A 20,541-nucleotide genomic window follows, 5' to 3' on the forward strand; every position below is an offset into this window, starting at 1 on the left:
AAAGACCTTGCCTAAAAAGGTAAAATTCCCGCCACGAATTACAGTGCGTGCACATGTTAAAGGCTGGATGGATGAAGATGGAACAAAAAAATGGCTGGAAGAAATTTGGAACGGACGACCAGGAGCAGCCTTAAAGAAAAAACCATCACTGTTAGTTTGGGATATGTTCAGAGCCCACACATCTGATGACATAAAAAAATTGGCAAAGTCATCTCAAGTCACTTTGGCCGTTATTCCAGGTGGGCTTACATCTGTATTGCAGCCCCTAGATGTCAGTTTAAATAAACCTTTCAAGGACCGTGTGCGAAGGATGTGGCATGAATGGATGACATCTGGTCAAGCTCGTCTGACAAAAGTTGGAAATCTGAGAAAGCCAGACATAGAACTAATAGCACAGTGGGTTCGTGATGCATGGGAAGATATTCCAGAGGACATGGTGCAACGTGCCTTCAAGAAATGTGGCATTAGTAATGCTATGGATGGCAGTGAAGACAGCGCATTGTATGAGAGTGACAGCAGTGATGATGACGACTGTGAACTCAGTGATGACGACAACGTATATGCGGATAACATCACAGAAGCTGAAGTAGCTGAAGCTCTGTTTGGACAAACAGATGATGAGGAGGAGAACTCCAGTTTTGAGGGATTTTAGCTCTCGTTAGCTTGGTTGCTGTTACTTTTAAAGATACTGTATTTTTGATACCATATTCTTTTTGGGGACCCCCTTTTGCACTTTTATTGTTTTTCGTTCAAATAAATATTCATGTTATTTTACTTGGCTCTATCTTTATTTTTTACATTGACCAGTAGCTGCCTCATTTCCCACCCTAGGCTTATACTGGAGTCAATAGTTTTTCCCAGTTTTTTGTGGTAAAATTAGGTACCTCGGCTTATATTCGGGTCGGCTTATACTCGAGTATATACGGTATGTAGCCTAATATTAAGGTTACACAGTGTTCAAACCTACTTATTAGTTCACTGGAGCTAGATTACCAGTAGAAAGCAGTACTTGTTCACTGATCTCCCCTTCTCCAGGCTGCTGTCCTCTAGACACTTCTGAGGAATATGTTTTAATTAAATATGATCTTTCCCATACTCTATGCTACTTTGCATAAAGATGCAACTTACAAATAACCTGAAGATGATTATCTGATCCTTAGTGAAACTTACAGGGAATTCTACATGAATAGAGAAGCTATACAAATCCTACATGCAGATGGAGAAAAAGTACAAATCATTAAACTCCTTGCTGCTTTTCTGCAGCATCAATAAAAAGAACTAGTGGAGTGCTATTCTTCCCACCTAATTTATGGTGTTAATTATTCAACCAGGTGAGAAAGCACTCAGTACCAATCAAAATTCAATTGAAATTGGTCCAGGCAATCCGTTTTTATTAGCCTTTCCAGGTAAACCATATAGTCAACATGACTAGATAAGCTAAAATCTATTTTATTATAAGGCTACAATAATTGTAAGGCTACATTAATAGAATAGAATAGAATAGAATAGAATAGAATAGAATAGAATAGAATAGAATAGAATAGAATTTTTTATTGGCTTAGTGTGATTGGACACACAAGGAATTTGTCTTGGTGCATACGCTCTCAGTGTACATAAAAGAAAAGATACCTTCATCAAGGTACAACACTTATAAACAAAATTAACAAAACAACAGCAACTTTATAAGTAAGACTTGGTTCATTGCATCCATTTGATGTTCAATATGTCCTCTTCAGAGAGTTCTTTTACCACATTTTTAACTAGTTCCATTTTTAACTACTTGCATCCTTGATCTCCACAACCTAGAGGTATAAGTATAGCTCTGTTAAATGAAATATGGCACTTAAGAATGATTGTGATAATACTCAAGCCATTTTTCTATTCCATACATTAACCAACATGTCAATAACATTACTGACAGGCAAGATAGAACATTTCCTATGTGTATTCAGGAAAATATCAGATTCTATCCAACATAGCCACGTCAAACCATTTTCTTCAAAATGAACAAAGTAGCACTAGGTATGTGTGAGACATGTTGCAAGCACAGAAGGAGTGGGGCTTGCATCGTATAACTCCAATGCTTTTTTCCTTCGTTTGATCCTTTGTCTCCCCTGCCGATGTTGCTCACCAAACATTGAGATCATACTGTTGTAACCTGTCCTTCATATCTACAGAAGTTTATAGCTTCTTCCAGTTGAAAACTAATTAAAGAGGAAGCTCTCCACAAAAATGAAATTAAGTTTATGCAGGATCCAATCTGGGTCAGTCATTGGGACCAGAGGTTTGATCTTCTAAGCTTTGTGCTTTTTTACCAGAATGTATATTTTGGCTATTCTATGCGTAGTATATATGTGGTGCCTGGTTGTGCTTGGGACATGTATATACACCTCCCTTTATAGTTCTTGATCACCATTCCCAACCAAAACGAGTATCAAATTCAGTGAATGTGCTGCTGCTAAATATAGCTAAATACCAATTGGAACATGTTCATGGTGGCAGACCAGGTATAACAATAAATATGGAAAATTGACAGACATGGAGCTTTTGCTTGAGATAGAATTTCTGTAGACTGTGGCACTCAAGCCATAAGTGCTACATCACAGAAAATCTGGTAGGCAAAGCTTGGAGAGATTAACTGCCTCCTTTTTTCCTAATTGTGATTCCATAATGCATGTGAAACAGAGGTAATATTCAGCAGGTTCTGATCAGTTCTGGAGAACCAGTAGCGGAAATTTTGAGTAGTTCGGAGAACCGGTAAATACCATCTCTGACTAGCTGCACCCTCATCTATTCTCTGGTTCCCAAATCCCAGCTGATTGGGAGGAAATGGGGATTTTGCAGGAACCTTCCCCTGGAGTGGGGAGGGAATGGGGATTTTACAGTATCCTTCCCCTGCCACACCCACCAAGCCACACCCACCAAGCCACGCCATGCCCACAGAACTGGTAGTAAAAATTTTTGAATCCCACTACTGATGTGAAATCAATTTTTTTCATTCAGGAACAAATCCTGGATAATAGATGCTCTACAGCAACTGGCCTGATATTAACAAACAGGACCTTTGTATTGTAAAGACCATATTTACTGTCACTTGATGTCTTTGCTCAGTCTACAAACTGAAAGAAGGAAGAGCAACTAACAGCCTATTTTGCTATTCTTCGAATGTCCAGATTACCGTTTTCCACAAATTAGAGCAATAGATGCAAATTTAGAAACACATTTTACTTTGTCATTATGGGGGAGTACATGTTTTGTATACTTGCAAAAAATTTTCTAATCCAAGATTCCACTCTCCCTTTGATATTCTGGGGCTTGCAGATAACATCACAAACTGAACTGATTACAAAAACAAAACAAAAGAATAAAAACCCCCAAACAAACAGTGACAGCAATCCAGTCCTTCTATTTCACCAGAATAGTATATACAGTATATACAAACAGTATATACCAACAGCACTGAAGCTATTTTCAGCTAACACTCATGCACAATTACTTTTTGGTGCTCAGTTAGGAACTTATTCTTCCTTTACCCTTCTTGAAAGCTTCAATCCAAATTCTAAGGACTATACTTCAGATAGTTCCCTTCATTCCTAAAAGAGTATTAGGTAAGAAGGTAGGGTTGTCAATGGTCAATAAAGGCCCATGGACTAGATATAGGCCTGTCTCAAACTGATGGCTCAGGGCCATACGTCACATGCAGGCCACACCCACTCCGCTCTGCAAAGGCAAAAAATGTCATGATATGTCACACTCCGAGTTTGACGCCCGTGGACTAGAATCACAACACACTGGCTAAAATCTTTCCCACAGATTTGAGCTCTTTTCTTATAGAGAATAATTATAAAGCAACATAGGTTAGGTTTATTTCACAAAAACTCCAGCATCGAGGCCTCTCCAAGGAGGAGTTCCTACTGATGACCTGTGCATGTGCATCAATACATTTAAATCATGTATTTAAAAAACAGGAAGTCCAATGGAACCTGTCTGCTCTATCCAATAATATTTTCTTGAGCTAGATACTTATTATATAATTGTTTATAAATTTTGGAAGGCATTAACTCTAGTACATTGTAATGCCCTTCCTACAGCAATTCTGAGCAACTGATACAAAAAAGTCCTATATGAGCTGAGATCATGTCCTGCAGACAAGTGGCAATTGAAACCATAGCTCATGTCCTGTTATGTTGTACACTCTATAAGGATTCAAGGACTCATTTTATAACTCCCCACCTGGTAAAATATATCTGGGAAATTCTGTTATGTTTTATGTATATCTGTTACTATCAGATCAATTAGATATAGTCTCCATGAACATATCTGTAAAATTAGGCAGATTTTGGCCACTCCATCAATGGCCTTGCCACTAACTATTCTATCTTGTTCTGTTACATTTTATTTTAATGTTTTAATTTTTAATTCAGGTCTGTGACCATAATAAAATATTTATCGAGCTGATTAATTTCAGGCTACTTGCTGCTCCAGAGGAACATCTGCAAATATTTTTTTTTAAAAAAACCACTTTTTTTTTTAGTTAATAGAAGGTGGTTTCCTATTGACAAGAATTCCTATCTTGTCACACTTTCCAGCTTTTTGGCATTCTTAGCTCATTTCTGAAATGGAGGCACCATTATACTTTAGTACCGGTACCATTCCTACGGAGATTCAGCTTTATTCATCTCTGTAAAAATAAGCAAAGCAAGGATACTGGGAGGAAACATGCATTAGAGCAGGGGTCTCCAATCTTGGCAACTTTTAAGACTTGTGAACTTCAACTCCCAGAGTTGAATTCTGGGAGTTGAAGTCCACAAGTCTTAAAGTTGCCAAGGTTGGAGACCCCTGCACTAGAGCATCAGGTTTTGCATTTCCTCATTTGGGCTTCTGGAATGAGTTTTGTTCTAATGGCATTTTCTCAGCAGGACCAGAATGTTCTTGAGCAAATACCAATGTGATTGTGAGGATTTAGAATGGGAATGGGGAATAGTGGAGCAGGGGGGAAAAAAACACTTGTGTGAAAACATGGTCTTGATTTGTGAATTATAAATGGAAACTGCCTTTTGTTCCTTCTCTTTCTTGTTCATTTTTAAGTGAAGCTAGGAAACCTTCTCAGCCATAACAATTTCAGGTGAGTTTTTGAATTGTTTACCTCATAACACAGACCCTGGAGAAAAGGGCACAAATTTATGCTTTGTTTCAAGATGCACTCCAAATCAATAATTGTTGCAAAGCAGCAAGAAGCAGTTTAATAAGGAGCACACAGCAAGTGACCTGAAATTGGGTTTCCTCTTCCTAGAGAGAAACCGAGATGGTTCAGTGAGGACACAGATGTCTCATCGTGTATATTGTGCACACCTGTTGCTAAGGGACTCTCTTGGTGCTCTAAAAATGATTTAATTGGCCTTGCCCTAAAAATGTTGACATACTTTTACATAAAACAAATACAAACAGGAAAATCTCTGTAACAATGGACATTTTATGGATCACATCACAGTTATCATTTAACAATAACTACTTTGGGTTTTTTTCTGGTGAGACCCATATAATGGAATAAATTGTGTCTAGAGTAATGTAACTCTTACTATATTTTCTGAGTCTTTTTTATTTATTATTATTTATTATTTTATTTTATTTGATTTTTATACCGCCCTTCTCCCAAAGGACTCAGGGCGGTGTACAGGCATAATAAAACCGACAATACAATATATAAGTTTAAAATACGATTTAAAAAACTTATTTTAAATTAGCCCAATGATTAAAATTTCCCATACTAAAAACCCCGTTTAAAATAAATAAATTTAAACATTTATGCTTTGAAGCTTTCTATTTTTTATGTTTGAATGTTTTTTAATGAATAATTTTACTGTAGTTTGGAAGCTGCCCAGCAGATGGGCGGAACATAAAATGTCCAAAGAAACAAATAAGTATTTTCTTGAATGAAATATAAGTCAGAAATTAAATTCTACATACAGTATTAGATAGTAAAGATTTTCCAAGTGTAGCAATAGATCATGGCTAGGCACTGATCTGTAAAACTGAAAATATTATCTGGCAAAGAAAGTGAATGACATGTAGGTGCAAATTTATACTGAACCATAACATTCACCAACTGAATGTTGAGCCAATTATTATTTTCAGCCTCATCTGCATCAGCTGTCCTTGCATGCAAATTTATCAGAAACTAGCTGATAACCCGGAGTTGCCTGGGTATTTATTTATCCCAGTCCTGTATTAGACAGGAAAAGCCATAACTTACAGTGGTGCAAATTAGAGACCTAATTGTCCTGGCCAATTAGGGAATTGGGAAAAATTCTACAGGGAACAGCCTTTGTGGTGATTATCTGCATTAGCAGGCACCTCCCCCAACAACTTGCCCTCTTTGCTTGAAGCTGAGGGCCTGGGGGGGGGGTTATTGTTTGTTTGTTTGTTTGTTTGTTTAAGAACCAATCCCCCTTACCAGAGGGAGCCCCCTTGTGGAGTACCGGGAAGCCGTTACCATGGCAACTCCATTGTGATGTACATTAGAAGCCATTTTAAGGCACAACAGGCTGTATCTTAACAGAGCTTGAATACAAAATGCACACTATCACTGTCAAAAGTACTGTGATTTGACACTATAGATATAATTCATTCCTTTTCATTTCAGCATCTCAGGCATTCCAGAGTTATGCTGGAACACAGACAGACAGACAGACAGACAGACAGACAGACAGACAGACAGACACACACCCTGAGGGATGTTAGGGTATTTTTTTTCCAGAGTAAGTCATCTGTGTAGCAAGTTTGGTTAAAATTGCTTGAGGCGTTCCAGAGTTATGCTAGAACATACCCACATCTACACCTACACCCACACACCAGGGGTGTCTTACCCCCACAGTATTTGTTTCCAGAGAGTAAGTCATCTGTGTAGCAAGTTTGGTTAAAATTGCTCGAGGCATTCCTGAGTAATGCTGGATCACAGACACAGACACACACAGACACACACACATAGACACACACACACACACACACACACACACACACACCAGGGGTGTCTTACCCACAGTATTTGTTTCAGAGAGTAAGTCATCTGTGTACCAAGTTTGGTTGAAATACATATACATAGATCCTTTTTTATATATATAGAAAAAGGATTCCTCGATCTCAGATATAGATTTCTTTATGGTTTGCTTTAACTGTTCAATTCATGGACCAACATTACTTTTTGTTTTTAAAGAAATGGGTTGCTGGCCTTTAGTATCAGTTAGAATCATCTAAGTAGCTGATGAAATGAACAGCAAATATTCATCTGATTGTTATTTATTTATCTGTTAAATTGATTTGCCACTTATCTCACTATGGGTCTACTCTAGGAAGTCTACAACAATAAAAAGGAAGAAATGAAAAGAGTGTAAACAGGACAGAAGTAAAATAACAGAACAATAAAATAATGGTAAAAAACATAATATGTATACGTGCATGTAATAACCAAAAAGATGGAGCAGAGAGCAAATGGAGTGTGGGGTGGGTGGAGGTATAGTCTGTCTTCAATCCAGCAGCCACCTTAATTGTGGAACTTCCCCATTTGATTCCAACAAGAAGTCAGGTCTCAGGTTTTATGCCACTTTGCCAAGAAGATTTGATTACATGATAAGTTTATGAAGCCGAAATAGACTGAGGGAGGTGCTTCCTGCTTCTGCATATAGTTTTCTGGTAAATAAATAAATAAATATTTGTGCAGTCTTCAAATCGTAACATTATTTGAAAAAAAGAGATCTTTGTTGGAATTAATAGCATTGTTTTGGGCTATCTTCCAATGCATTACAAAATGCATGTAGATTTCAATGAAAATTCATTATGCAATGACATAAAACAGGATAGGAATCCTTTTCCTACCGTTTAATTGATCTTTCTGTTAACTGTGATTACAAGAACATCAGTTTACTACCTGAGGACTATACAAACCATCTCTTTTTAATGCCTTCCATACATTCACTAATGCAGTTATTTGGACATGGTGCTTTGCATCACAACATGTGAGTGGGAGGATAGCAATAGCAATAGCAATAGCACTTAGACTTCACAGTGCTTTACAGCCCTCTCTAAGCAATTTACAGAGTCAGCACATTGCCCCCAACAATATGGTTCTCATTTTACCAACTTCAAAAAGATGGGAGTCTGAGTCGACCTTGAGCCTGTTGAGATTCGAACTGCCAAATTGCAGGCAGCCGGCAGGCAGCAGAAGTAACCTGCAGTACTGCATTCTAACCATTGCATCACCATGGATCAGGATAACACTTGTATGCTCATAATCTTATTTTATAAAGGAAAGGTAATCAGCTTCTTCTAAGTAACTCATATTTCCTAAAAATAACAAAGCAATTTAAATAAGTAAGCTTACATGATTTTGTATATACTCTTAAAATACTTTCATAATATAATAAATAGAACTATATTTTCTCCAACTTTGGTCCTCTGTAATTTGGTGTAGAAGGCCAGATCCTGAAGATGAAACTCAAATACTTTGGCCACCTAATGAGAAGGAAGGACTCACTGGAGAAGAGCCTAATGCTGGGAAAGATTGAGGACAAAAGAAGAATGGGACGACAGAGAATAGGTGGCTGGATGGAGTCACTGAAGCAGTAGGCATGAGCTTAAATGGACTCCAGAGGATGGTAGAGGGTAGGAAGGCCCGGAGGAACATTGTCCATGGGGTTGCGATGGGTTGGACACGACTTCGCAACTAACAACAACAAATTTGGTGTATGAATTCTAGCAGCTCAGCCTACCTAGCCAGTGATCAAGAATAATGGAATTGTGTAACATCTCAAGAATCACAGGGCAAAAGTAAATTAGAACATATCATAGCTTACTCCAATGTGTCTCTTTCTGACCTTAATTTAAGGGCATTTTTTTCTTGCAGTTTGGATGTACCTTGTCCACTTTTCTGCTACATGATCAATATTGTTTATGATTTTTAATTAACATTCCTGCTCAATTTCACTTCAGTTTCTTTTTATTATGTTCAAATAATTCTCATATTCCAAAATTTTATAGTCAATTGCTTTATTATTTATCTTATTGCACAAAGAAAATGATGTTTTTACATTCCTTCACATGAAAAAGACTTATTGCCATTTCTGTTTAAATCTGATAATTGATTACAAAATAAATTAATGCTTAAAATTCATTATTTTAAAGGTTACGCACCTGCAGCACTATAATTTCCTATTTCCTGTGATAATTATAAAAATTTTAAAGCAATCCTTCATTAACAATTATAACAGTCCTATAATATCATTCTTAACCTCAAGAGTTTGGAATGCCATAGGTAATACATGTCATAATTGAAATATAAATGGATTTGCATTTGCTATATCTGAATAATAAAGAATAGAATACTGCATTGGTCTAATACTGCAGGCAATTTATGATATACTGTATTAAAATCAATTGGAACTCTGGGGAAATTGAAGTATTTGTAACTAAAATTTACCTCAAAAGACAAGGAAGCGTTTATATGTTTCCCAGTATTCTATATTCCACCTCTGGTTTTAGAAAAAGAGATGGAAATTTCTCTAATAAAGGTCAAAACTGTATGGAAACATACCGATCTCAAGCAATTGGCCGGTTTAGCTCACGCTGGTAAAAGCCTGTTATTAAGAACACAGTAGCCTGCAATTACTGCAGGTTCGAGCCCGGCCCAAGGTTGACTCAGCCTTCCATCCTTTATAAGGTAGGTAAAATGAGGACCCAGATTGTTGGGGGGGCAATAAGTTGACTTTGTAAAAATATACAAATAGAATGAGACTATTGCCTTATACACTGTAAGCCGCCCTGAGTCTTCGGAGAAGGGCGGGGTATAAATGTAAACAAAAAAAAATAATTGTTATTTACATGACAAAAGGCAAACAAGAAATCCATGATTGGTGTCACCTATAGTCTTGTAAGATACTCAAGACTAAAATGAAAAGAAATATAAGCTAAGTTTTAAATGAAGTTGCATCTGGTTACTTCATATAATAGATTTGGGGAACCTAATTGTTTGTTTGTTTATTTATTTATTTATTTATTTATTTATTTATTTTGTCACAACAATATATGTAGGTATCATACAAAAAGATTATATAGTATATAAACACATATATGAGTAAATATAAGGAGGTATAAGCATATATATAGGAAGAAGAAAAGAAAAACAAGAGGACAGGAACGGTAGGCACATTTGTGCGCTTATGCATGCCCCTTATGGTCCTCTTAGGAATGGGGTGAGGTCAATAGTAGAAAGTTTTTGGATAAAACTTTTAGGATTATGGGAAGAGACCACAGAGTCAGGTAAATTATTCCAAGCACTGATGATTCTGTTACAGAAGTCATATTTTCTGCAATCTAGATTAAAGCGGTTGACATTAAGTTTAAATCTATTAGTTGCTCTAGTATTATTGCAATTAAAGCTGAAGTAGTCTTTAACAGGAAGGACATTACAATAGATGATTCTGTGAATTAAGCTTCGGTCTTGTCGAAGGCGACGGAGTTCCAAGTTTTCTAAGCCTAGGATTTCAAGTCTGGTGGGATAGGGTATTTTATTGTTTTCAGAGGAATGGAGAACTCTTCTTGTAAAATATTTCTGGACACGTTCAATTGTATTGATGTCAGAGATGTGGTGAGGGTTCCAAACAGGCGAGCTGTATTCTAGAATTGGTCTAGCAAATGTTTTATATGCTCTGGTTAGTAGTGTGGTGTTTTTGCAATCTTTAACCATTCACCAATTCTGGAATCTTGTAGAAAGCACGAATTGAATTTTATCAAAATGCACATTTCCATGCCTTCTGTTTGTTGTGAAAAGAAAAGGCAAAACTTGTTTTTGTTAATAATTTCTTCCTCCATTGTTTATTTCATCTAAACAGAACAATCAAAGCTCAGGTTTAATCTTATGCAAACTTTCAATGGAGTAAATCTCATTTAATGGAATTACATTTTTTTCCCTGAATAAACATGTATAGGGTTGTGCTGTCAGAGGAATCTTTCATATTTATATGTACCTGACTGACCTCAGCATGGTTTCTGAAGATTAACTACAATGCGGTATAAAAAAAAAGTCTGAATGCTGTTTGATTGTAGAAGTATTTCATTGCATGGTTAAAGCAATCAGCAAAGTGGCAAGGGGATGTAAGAAGCAAAATGAAAGGAAATTGATGAAACAAGCACTTAGAGTGAAAAAGACTTTTTTCCTCTAATAATTGTTCTATTAAAAAAAAAGATTTTCATTACAGAAGACTAAACCTTGTTTCACAAGCTACATCTTTTTTCTACTAATTTTTAAAAATGACTTTCTTAGTTCTTTAAAAATGTCTTTTCATTTACTAAACCTTTAAAAATGTATTTATTACAGTGAATAATCAGAGAGTTTAAATGTTCTTGTACGCTTTCCAGATAATTGCTAGAGACTTTCTTTCAAGGTAGAGGAAATGGGAATAAACAAGGAGGACAAAGGAGGAAGTGACAGCTTTCATAGCTCTTGGCTTCTACAGGATTGTGGAGGAGTAAAGAAAGAATTGTGCTCCATGGGTGCTGTTATGTATTCATGTTTGTACCTTTAAATATTTGAGTGGGAAATCAGCACGTTGCTGATTGGACGAAGCCTCCAGCAGAACTGTATAAAAGGAGAGGTTTTTCCCCCAGCCTGTTGCTGGGTTCACCCTATATTAAAGAGCTGTTGTCACTACCCTGGTCTCCAGCCTCGTTACTTCCAGAACCTAACATTGGCGACGAAGGTGGGATTTCGAGGCTGAGGAGAACCAGAACCGAGCTGAAGCACGATAGACCCGAACCCAGCAAACCCAGGGCAGAAAAGCGGAGATGGCCAGCTACACTCCGCCCGCACCGTTTGACCCGGCTAAAGAGAAATGGGGAACGTATATGACCCGTTTCGAAAGCTTTCTAGAAGCCAACGAACTGCACGGAGTTCCAGATAACCGAAAGAGGGCTTATTTCCTAAGCCACTGTGGTCCGGAGGTCATCGATATCGCGGAAGCCCTGGCAGAGCCAACACCGTTGCAGTCGGTGTCATGGCCAACTTTGCAGACTTTGCTAAAAAATCACTTCGCACCAACGCCATCCAAATACGTGCGGCGGTTTGAATTCGGAGAGCGAAGGCAGATGGAGGGCGAATCCATCGGTGACTACATGGCCGCCCTAAGAAAAGCATCCAAGGACTGCGGATACCGCGACTTAGACGAGGTGCTCCTCGAGCAACTCATCCGAGGGGTCAAAGATATCCGTTTGCGACGCCTGCTAGCAAAGAGCAACCTCACACTGGCCAACGCTCTGGACGAAGCCAGAGCACATGAAATGTCCACCCAAGCGGCAGAGACACTGCAGAAGCCGGTCCCACAAAAGGCGAGCGCAAAGGCAACTCCGGTGCACCAGGAGGAGGTTCAGACCGAATCCGACGGGGAAGACGAGGAAGGGGTCTGCCGCACAGAGAAACGCGACAAAGGGGACCGAGACGAATGCGGAAGCTGCGGGGGTCAACACCAGCGCCAACGCTGCAAGTTTAAAGACGCGACGTGGGAAGAAAGGGCACCTAGCTCAAGTTTGTCGAGCGGCCCAACCTTCCCGCCGAAAATTCAAATCGGCCAATCAGAGCGCGGAATCGGCAAGGCGGCCCGCGATTGGCTCAAACAAAAAAGGCGCGGATTCCAACCAAACAACTGTGGTCATAGGCCGCGCCTCGACCAAAGTGGAGAAGAAGATCTTCACCAAGCCAAAAATAGAGGGAGTACGGTGCCGGCTTGAAGTAGACACGGGATCAGCGATCACCATCATGTCCTGGGACACTTTGGCGGTCGCTGCCGTCCGTCGCGGCCCCACCTGCAAGCACAACGGCTACGAGTGCACGACTACCAGGGGAATCGCATCCCTGTTCGAGGGACCACCTCCGTCCGAGTCGAGTACGGTCCACATAAAAAGACCCTGCCCATCACGATCGTCGAAGGAACTCTGCCCAGTCTGTTGGGACTAGACTGGTTTCGTGCCCTGGGCATGGGAGTGACTGGCATCTACAGAAGTGACTGTAACCTGAAAGACATTCTCTTTAACGAGTTCAAGATGTCTTCAAGGACTGCCTGGGCAAGTACAAGGGACCCCTATTTCCTTCAACTTAGACCCCAGGTAGCCCCCATTAGGCTTAAGGCGAGGAGAGTCCTTTGCCCTAAAACCAAAATCGATAAGGAGCTGGATAAGCTCATTAATCAGGGATTTTGGTGCCAGTCGATCACGCAAAGTGGGAGACGCCAATCGTCACCCCATAAACCGGACGGGTCAATTAGAATTTGCGCTGACTACAAGGCGGCGCTTAACAAAGCCTTACAGAAAAGCGCTTACCCGGTTCCGTGGTGCAACACTTATTGCACTCTTTGGGGCAAGGGCAAGTCTTTGCAAAGTTAGACTTGGCCCAAGCCTACCAACAACTGCCAGTAGACGCCCGCACAGCGAAGCCCAAACGATTGTGACGCACAGGGGGCCTTCAAGTGCACCCGATTGCAATTTGGGGTCAGTGTGGCACCAGGGCTGTTCCAAAACCTGATGGAACGACTACTGCAGGGCTCCCAGGGTAGTTCCCTACTTGATGATGTCCTAATTTCAGGGAAAACATGGAGGAATTGGGGAGCGGTTAAGAAAGGTCTTGAGCATTTTCCGGACAGCGGATTAAAAGTCAAGACAAACAAAATGCCAGATAGGGTCGAATCCGTCGATTTCTTGGGCTACGGATAGACAAGAAAGGAATTCACCCTACTGAGAGCAAGGTTAAGGCAATTAGGAAGGCTCCAGCGCCCAAAAACAAAGCAGAGCTGCAGGCATTCCTGGGATTGGTTAATTTTATGCGGTCTTTTAAAAGAACAAAGCAACTGCTATGGAACCGCTGCATAGGCTCTTAGGAAAAATACTGTTTGGTCTTGGGGAAAGTCAGAAAATAGGGCTTTTGAAGCAGTAAAGAACCTGCTCTCAAGTGATAGCCTGCTCATCCAATATCACGACTCATTACCCCTAGTGCTGGTTTGCGATGCCTCCTTATGGGGTGGGGCTGTACTCAGCCATAGATTTCCAAACGGCACAGAAGCCCCTATAGCGTTCTACTCTAGAACGATGTCCTCCCCAGAGAGGAACTACAGCCAATTAGACAAAGAAGCACTAGCCATTGTGTCAGGGTCAAAAATTCCACGAGTATGTTTTGGGCGGAATTTTGAAATCGTGACTGACCACAGACCGCTACTAGGATACTGGCTGGCGACCGCCAACGCCTGGACGAAGCCAGAGCACATGAAATGTCCACCCAAGCGGCAGAGACACTGCAGAAGCCGGTCCCACAAAAGGCGAGCGCAAAGGCAACTCCGTGCACCAGGAGGAGGTTCAGACCGAATCCGGCGGGAAGACGAGGAAGGGTCTGCCGCACCGAGAAACGCGACAAAGGGGACCGAGACGAATGCGGAAGCTGCGGGGTCAACACCAGCGCCAACGCTGCAAGTTTAAAGACGCGACATGTCGGCGGTGTGGGAAGAAAGGGCACCTAGCTCAAGTTTGTCGAGCGCCCAACCTTCCCGCCGAAAATTCAAATCGCCAATCAGAGCGCGGAATCGGCAAGGCGGCCCGCGATTGGCTCAAACAAAAAGGCGCGATTCCAACCAAACAACTGTGGTCATAGGCACCACCAAAGTGGAGAAGAAGATCTTCACCAAGCCAAAAATAGAGGGAGTACGGTGCGGCTTGAAGTAGACACGGATCAGCGATCACCATCATGTCCTGGGACACTTTGGCGGTCGCTGCCGTCCGTCAAGCGCCACCTGCAAGCACAACGGCCACGAGTGCACGACTACCAGGGAATCGCATCCCTGTTCGAGGGACCACCTCCGTCCGAGTCGAGTACGGTCCACATAAAAGACCCTGCCCATCACGATCGTCGAAGGAACTCTGCCCAGTCTGTTGGGACTAGACTGGTTTCGTGCCCTGGGCATGGGAGTGACTGGCATCTACAGAAGTGACTGTAACCTGAAAGACATTCTCTTTAACGAGTTCAAGATGTCTTCAAGGACTGCCTGGGCAAGTACAAGGGGACCCTATTTCCTTCAACTTAGACCCCAGGTAGCCCCATTAGGCTTAAGGCGAGGAGAGTCCCTTTGCCCTAAAACCAAAAATCGATAAGGAGCTGGATAAGCTCATTAATCAGGGATTTTGGTGCCAGTCGATCACGCAAAGTGGGAGACGCCAATCGTCACCCCATAAACCGGACGGGTCAATTAGAATTTGCGCTGACTACAAGGCGACGCTTAACAAAGCCTTACAGAAAAGCGCTTACCCGGTTCCGTGGTGCAACACTTATTGCACTCTTTGGGGCAAGGCAAGTCTTTGCAAAGTTAGACTTGGCCCAAGCCTACCAACAACTGCCAGTAGACGCCCGCACAGCCGAAGCCCAAACGATTGTGACGCACAGGGGGGCCTTCAAGTGCACCCGATTGCAATTTGGGGTCAGTGTGGCACCAGGGCTGTTCCAAAACCTGATGGAACGACTACTGCAGGGGCTCCCAGGGGTAGTTCCCTACTTCGATGATGTCCTAATTTCAGGGGAAAACATGGAGGAATTGGGGGAGCGGTTAAGAAAGGTCTTGAGCATTTTCCGGACAGCCGGATTAAAAGTCAAGACAAACAAATGTCAGATAGGGGTCGAATCCGTCGATTTCTTGGGCTACCGGATAGACAAGAAAGGAATTCACCCTACTGAGAGCAAGGTTAAGGCAATTAGGAAGGCTCCAGCGCCCAAAAACAAAGCAGAGCTGCAGGCATTCCTGGGATTGGTTAATTTTTATGCGGTCTTTTTAAAGAACAAAGCAACTGCTATGGAACCGCTGCATAGGCTCTTAGGAAAAAATACTGTTTGGTCTTGGGGAAAGTCAGAAAATAGGGCTTTTGAAGCAGTAAAGAACCTGCTCTCAAGTGATAGCCTGCTCATCCAATATCACGACTCATTACCCCTAGTGCTGGTTTATGCCTCCCCTTATGGGGTGGGGGCTGTACTCAGCCATAGATTTCCAAACGGCACAGAAGCCCCTATAGCGTTCTACTCTAGAACGATGTCCTCCCCAGAGAGGAACTACAGCCAATTAGACAAAGAAGCACTAGCCATTGTGTCAGGGGTCAAAAAATTCCACGAGTATGTTTTGGGCGGAATTTTGAAATCGTGACTGACCACAGACCGCTACTAGGATACTGGCTGGCGACCGCCCAACGCCTGTGGCACTTTCGCCACGCTTGACCCGATGGACTATATTCTTAGCCGCTTATTCGCACAAGCTGCAGCATCGACCAGGAAAAGAAGTGGGGCATGCAGACGCAAGCCGATGCCCACTACCAGGGGCGACCAAGACCCCACTCGGGACGCCCATCCTACTTATTGACTCGTTGGACTCTGGCCCAGTCACATCTAAGGAAGTGGCTCGGGCATCATACCGACATTGTGTTAAGGACTGTACTCGGTTGGGTACAGAGGGGTGTCAGCGCCGGGCGAACGGTTCAAAGAATTTGTTAAAAAACGAGATGAGCTCTCGGCTCAAGGGGGGTGCCTGTTGTGGGGTGATCGTGTAATAATTCCTGATAAGCTAAGGGGAAAGGTATTGGACCTCCTCCACGAGGGTCACCCAGGGATCGTAAGGATGAAGGGGTTAGCTAGAAGCTATGTATGGTGGCCACTCATGGACGCAGAGATTGCTGAGAGGGTAGGGAAATGCCAAGCTTGCCAAGAGTCCAGACCTCTACCCCCAACGGCCCCAGTCAGAGAATGGGAAAAGCCCCAAGGGCCCTGGTCAAGAATCCACATTGATTTTGCTGGCCCTTTCCACGGCCAAACATTCCTAGTGGTTGTGGATGCATTTTCTAAATGGTTGGAGATCATAATCATGAAATCCACTACGGCCGAAGCAGTAATCGCAACTCTGCGCCACCTATTCGCAACTCACGGGTTGCAGGACACTCTGGTGTCCGACAATGGGCCCCAATTCACGGCAGCCCAGTTTGAAGAATACCTGGCAGAGGAAGGCATCCGACATGCCCTCTCTGCGCCTTTCCACCCTGCGTCGAATGGCCTTGCAGAGCGTTCCGTCCGGGGCGCTAAGGAGGCATTGTCCAGGCTCAAGCCAGGTGACTGGCAAACAAAAATAGACTTTTTCCTAGCCGCCCAGCACAGAACCCCAAGCACGGCCACCGGGAAAAGCCCAGCCGAATTGCTAATGGGACGGAAACTCCGGTGCCCACTTGACCGCTTGAACCCCCATTACACACCCGAGGGTTACAAGGGGGAACTAGAAAAGACAAGGGAAATGAGCATAGGCGACCGGGTGTGGGCCCGAAACTATGGGGACGGCCCTAGTTGGTTCGCAGGACAAATAATAAAGATAACCGGCCCAAAATCGTACGTGGTAGAGCTACCAGACAACCGAGTGTGGAGGCGCCACATAGATCAGTTAAGGAAACGAATAACTGACCAAACCGAACCAAATGAAACAGATCATGACCAATACCAATTTGAATCCACAGCTGACAATGACCCGGGGGAGGCGCAAGACTTAGCTGAGGTCCCAGAGTTCCAGCGACGCCATCAGGTCCCCGAGGGTAGCAGCAGGGAAAGTTCCAAAATTAATCCAAGGCCGGATGGCCAAGAAAAAGAGTCGGCCAATAATCCGGAGCCCGTTGGCCCAGAGAAAGAGCTGGGAGGAGAAAACAGCCCCTCCGACCAGCTCAAAACACCACCCAGAACTGAACCGCGCAGGTCAGAAAGAACTAGGAGACGCCCAGGTTATTTGCGTGACTACGTCGAAAAATAACATGTAAATAAATATGTAAATAGAGGCAAAGTGTTTTCTGGGAGGGGAGGAGTGTTATGTATTCATGTTTGTACCTTTAAATATTTGAGCGGGAAATCAGCACGTTGCTGATTGGACGAAGCCTCCAGCAGAACTGTATAAAAGGAGAGGTTTTTCCCCCAGCCTGTTGCTGGGTTCACCCTATATTAAAGAGCTGTTGTCACTACCCTGGTCTCCAGCCTCGTTACTTCCAGAACCTAACAGGTGCTGCCAATGGTATAATCTTTTGTTATATTAGAAGCAGGGGTGGGCTGCTGGGGTTTTGCAAGGGTTCAAGAGAACCTCTAGCTAAAATTCTGTGCAGTTTGAGGAACCCCCAAATCCCACTCCTGTCTGGCCCCATCCTGCCCACCCTCCCCTTCCAGGAGTCTTCATGCAGCCTGTTTTGGATGCAGGTAAGTGCAGGTTGCATACAGAGGCTCAGGGAGGGTCAAAATGGGCCTATTAGAATTTCAGGAAGGCCAGAAATGGGCACGTTTCTGGCTTCCAGAGGCCTCCGGAACCTGGGGAGACCGTTTTCACCCTCTTGGAGGCTCAAGGAAAGCCTCCGGAGCCCAGGGAGGGCAAAAATGCCCGCCACCATGGTGCAGGAGGCCGACTAGGCCACCCCCCCATGGCCACGCCCCCCGCCCACAACTGGGCAGAGAATTCTTTGCTAAAATTTTTGAGTTTTAGTAGAAGTTGAATTTTTGAGTAGAAGAGCTCACCATCTTATGTCTTTTCTGGCCATGGAAAGGATGAAGGTAACCAAAATCGCTTGGTTAAAACTTTCACTAAGGGAGAGATTGTTTAGGATTTGGGTTTATTGGGTACAAGGATCTGTGACAACAAAACCTCCTTCCTTTTGGCTGCAAGCTTTTGTGATATTGTCTGTGTACCTCAGGGCATGGCATCCACAGAAGCATTGCATTGCTTCCTCTGCACTTCAGAAACACAGCAAAGCTGTACCAATGAATAAAGCCCAGTTAAATTCTGTGCAGTAACAAAAATTTGCTGAGCTGAATTCTCAGTGTTGTGTCACATGGTTACTTCCCTTTGATATAATGATGCCACCTCTTCCAATGATGCTTTCTAATACTAACATGCAATAATTGCTTTCTGCAATTAGAGGAATAATCTACAGGGACCGAACTCACAAGCTTTTCTTGTGCAGTATCATCACTGCCTTGACATTATTTCCCTGCATGGCAATATTACAATGGTGTAGTGACAACTGTGCAAAAAACTATCCCTTGTAGATTTAAATGCAAAGCAGACAGTCTTCTTTGCACTAGTTAAATCAGGTTTTCTTGGGTCTTCTTTTTTCATTTTTTTTCTGGGGCATGTTTGCAAGGAAAGACAACACACACAAACAAAAATACACACACACGCACACACACAAATGAATTTGTCTTATTTCAATCTTATTTCAATTTAGATTGTGTTTACTGCTTATTAATAGGTTATCTCACCACTACTCAAAGGGAGCGGGTTGTTCTGTTTCTAAGAACTGATAATTACTTGCCAAAATATTTTATTCAAAACTGCACTGCAGTTACTTTGTGTTGAATAATTAAGACAGCTGATATCATTCTATGAAGCAATGACCTAATTTCAGTCTATTTTTCTTTTTCCTTTTTTTTAGTTTCTGTTGAGCTGCAGAAAATCAACCTTTCTATTAAAACAAATAGCTAGCACTTGACAGTTTTGATATCATTGTTAATTTTGGAAAGGCTTTTCCCTTCTTCAATAGTCATGAAATTTATTGAGTAAATTATTGTATCCTTGCAGAGTTGTTTTAGGTACAAAATGAAAATAGATTTCCATGTAAAAAGTATTGAACTCCTAAGGAAAGGGGGAATTATAAATATAGTGAATTAATTAAAGCACAATCTTACTATATAAACCACAGTTCAAATCTGTAAAGTTAAAGGACAATAAGAAACAGAGCAATAGTTCAAACTGAATACTCATACAATTTTCATTTAATTATGTTCACAAGCATTCTATTCTATTCTATTCTATTCTATTCTATTCTATTCTATTCTATTCTATTCTATTCCATTCTATTCCATTCCATTCTCATCCCATCCCATCCCATCCCATTCAAAAAAAAGGTGTTCTCAAACTATAGTGCTTGGTGCATTAAATGTGCATTACTGTGAGACATTTATTTATATACCATGATATATTGCTTTTTTCTTTGAAGAATACTGTTACAAAATTTTAGTTTATTGCTTTTTTATATGATACATAACTAAATTTGATAATATCAAATGCTTCATTTCACAGTAGGCTGGAACTTCAAGTAGAATAGGAAATTATTTGGCCTAAAAATGAAGCATAGTCATGAATTCAGTATTTATAAAAAAAATCCATTTCTCAAGACTTTGCTGGCACATATAATCTATATTGGTTTCATTCAGATCTTGGAAAGAATTTAGTAAACACTTCTCAGTAGTATTATTTAGTTTTGACTATAACTCACTATTTATTAATATAAAGTATATGTTCATAAACAACCTGGGCAACCATATCAATATACATTTTTCAGGATGATCTGACCCTAATCAGATAACCAAAAGCCAACATGGGTTTGTCAAAAACAGATCATGCCAGACTAATCTTATCGCATTCTTTGACAAAATGACAAAATTAGTAGACCAGAGGAATG

The sequence above is a fragment of the Ahaetulla prasina genome, chromosome 3 (genome assembly GCF_028640845.1).
Source record: "Ahaetulla prasina isolate Xishuangbanna chromosome 3, ASM2864084v1, whole genome shotgun sequence".
NCBI lineage: Eukaryota > Metazoa > Chordata > Lepidosauria > Squamata > Colubridae > Ahaetulla > Ahaetulla prasina.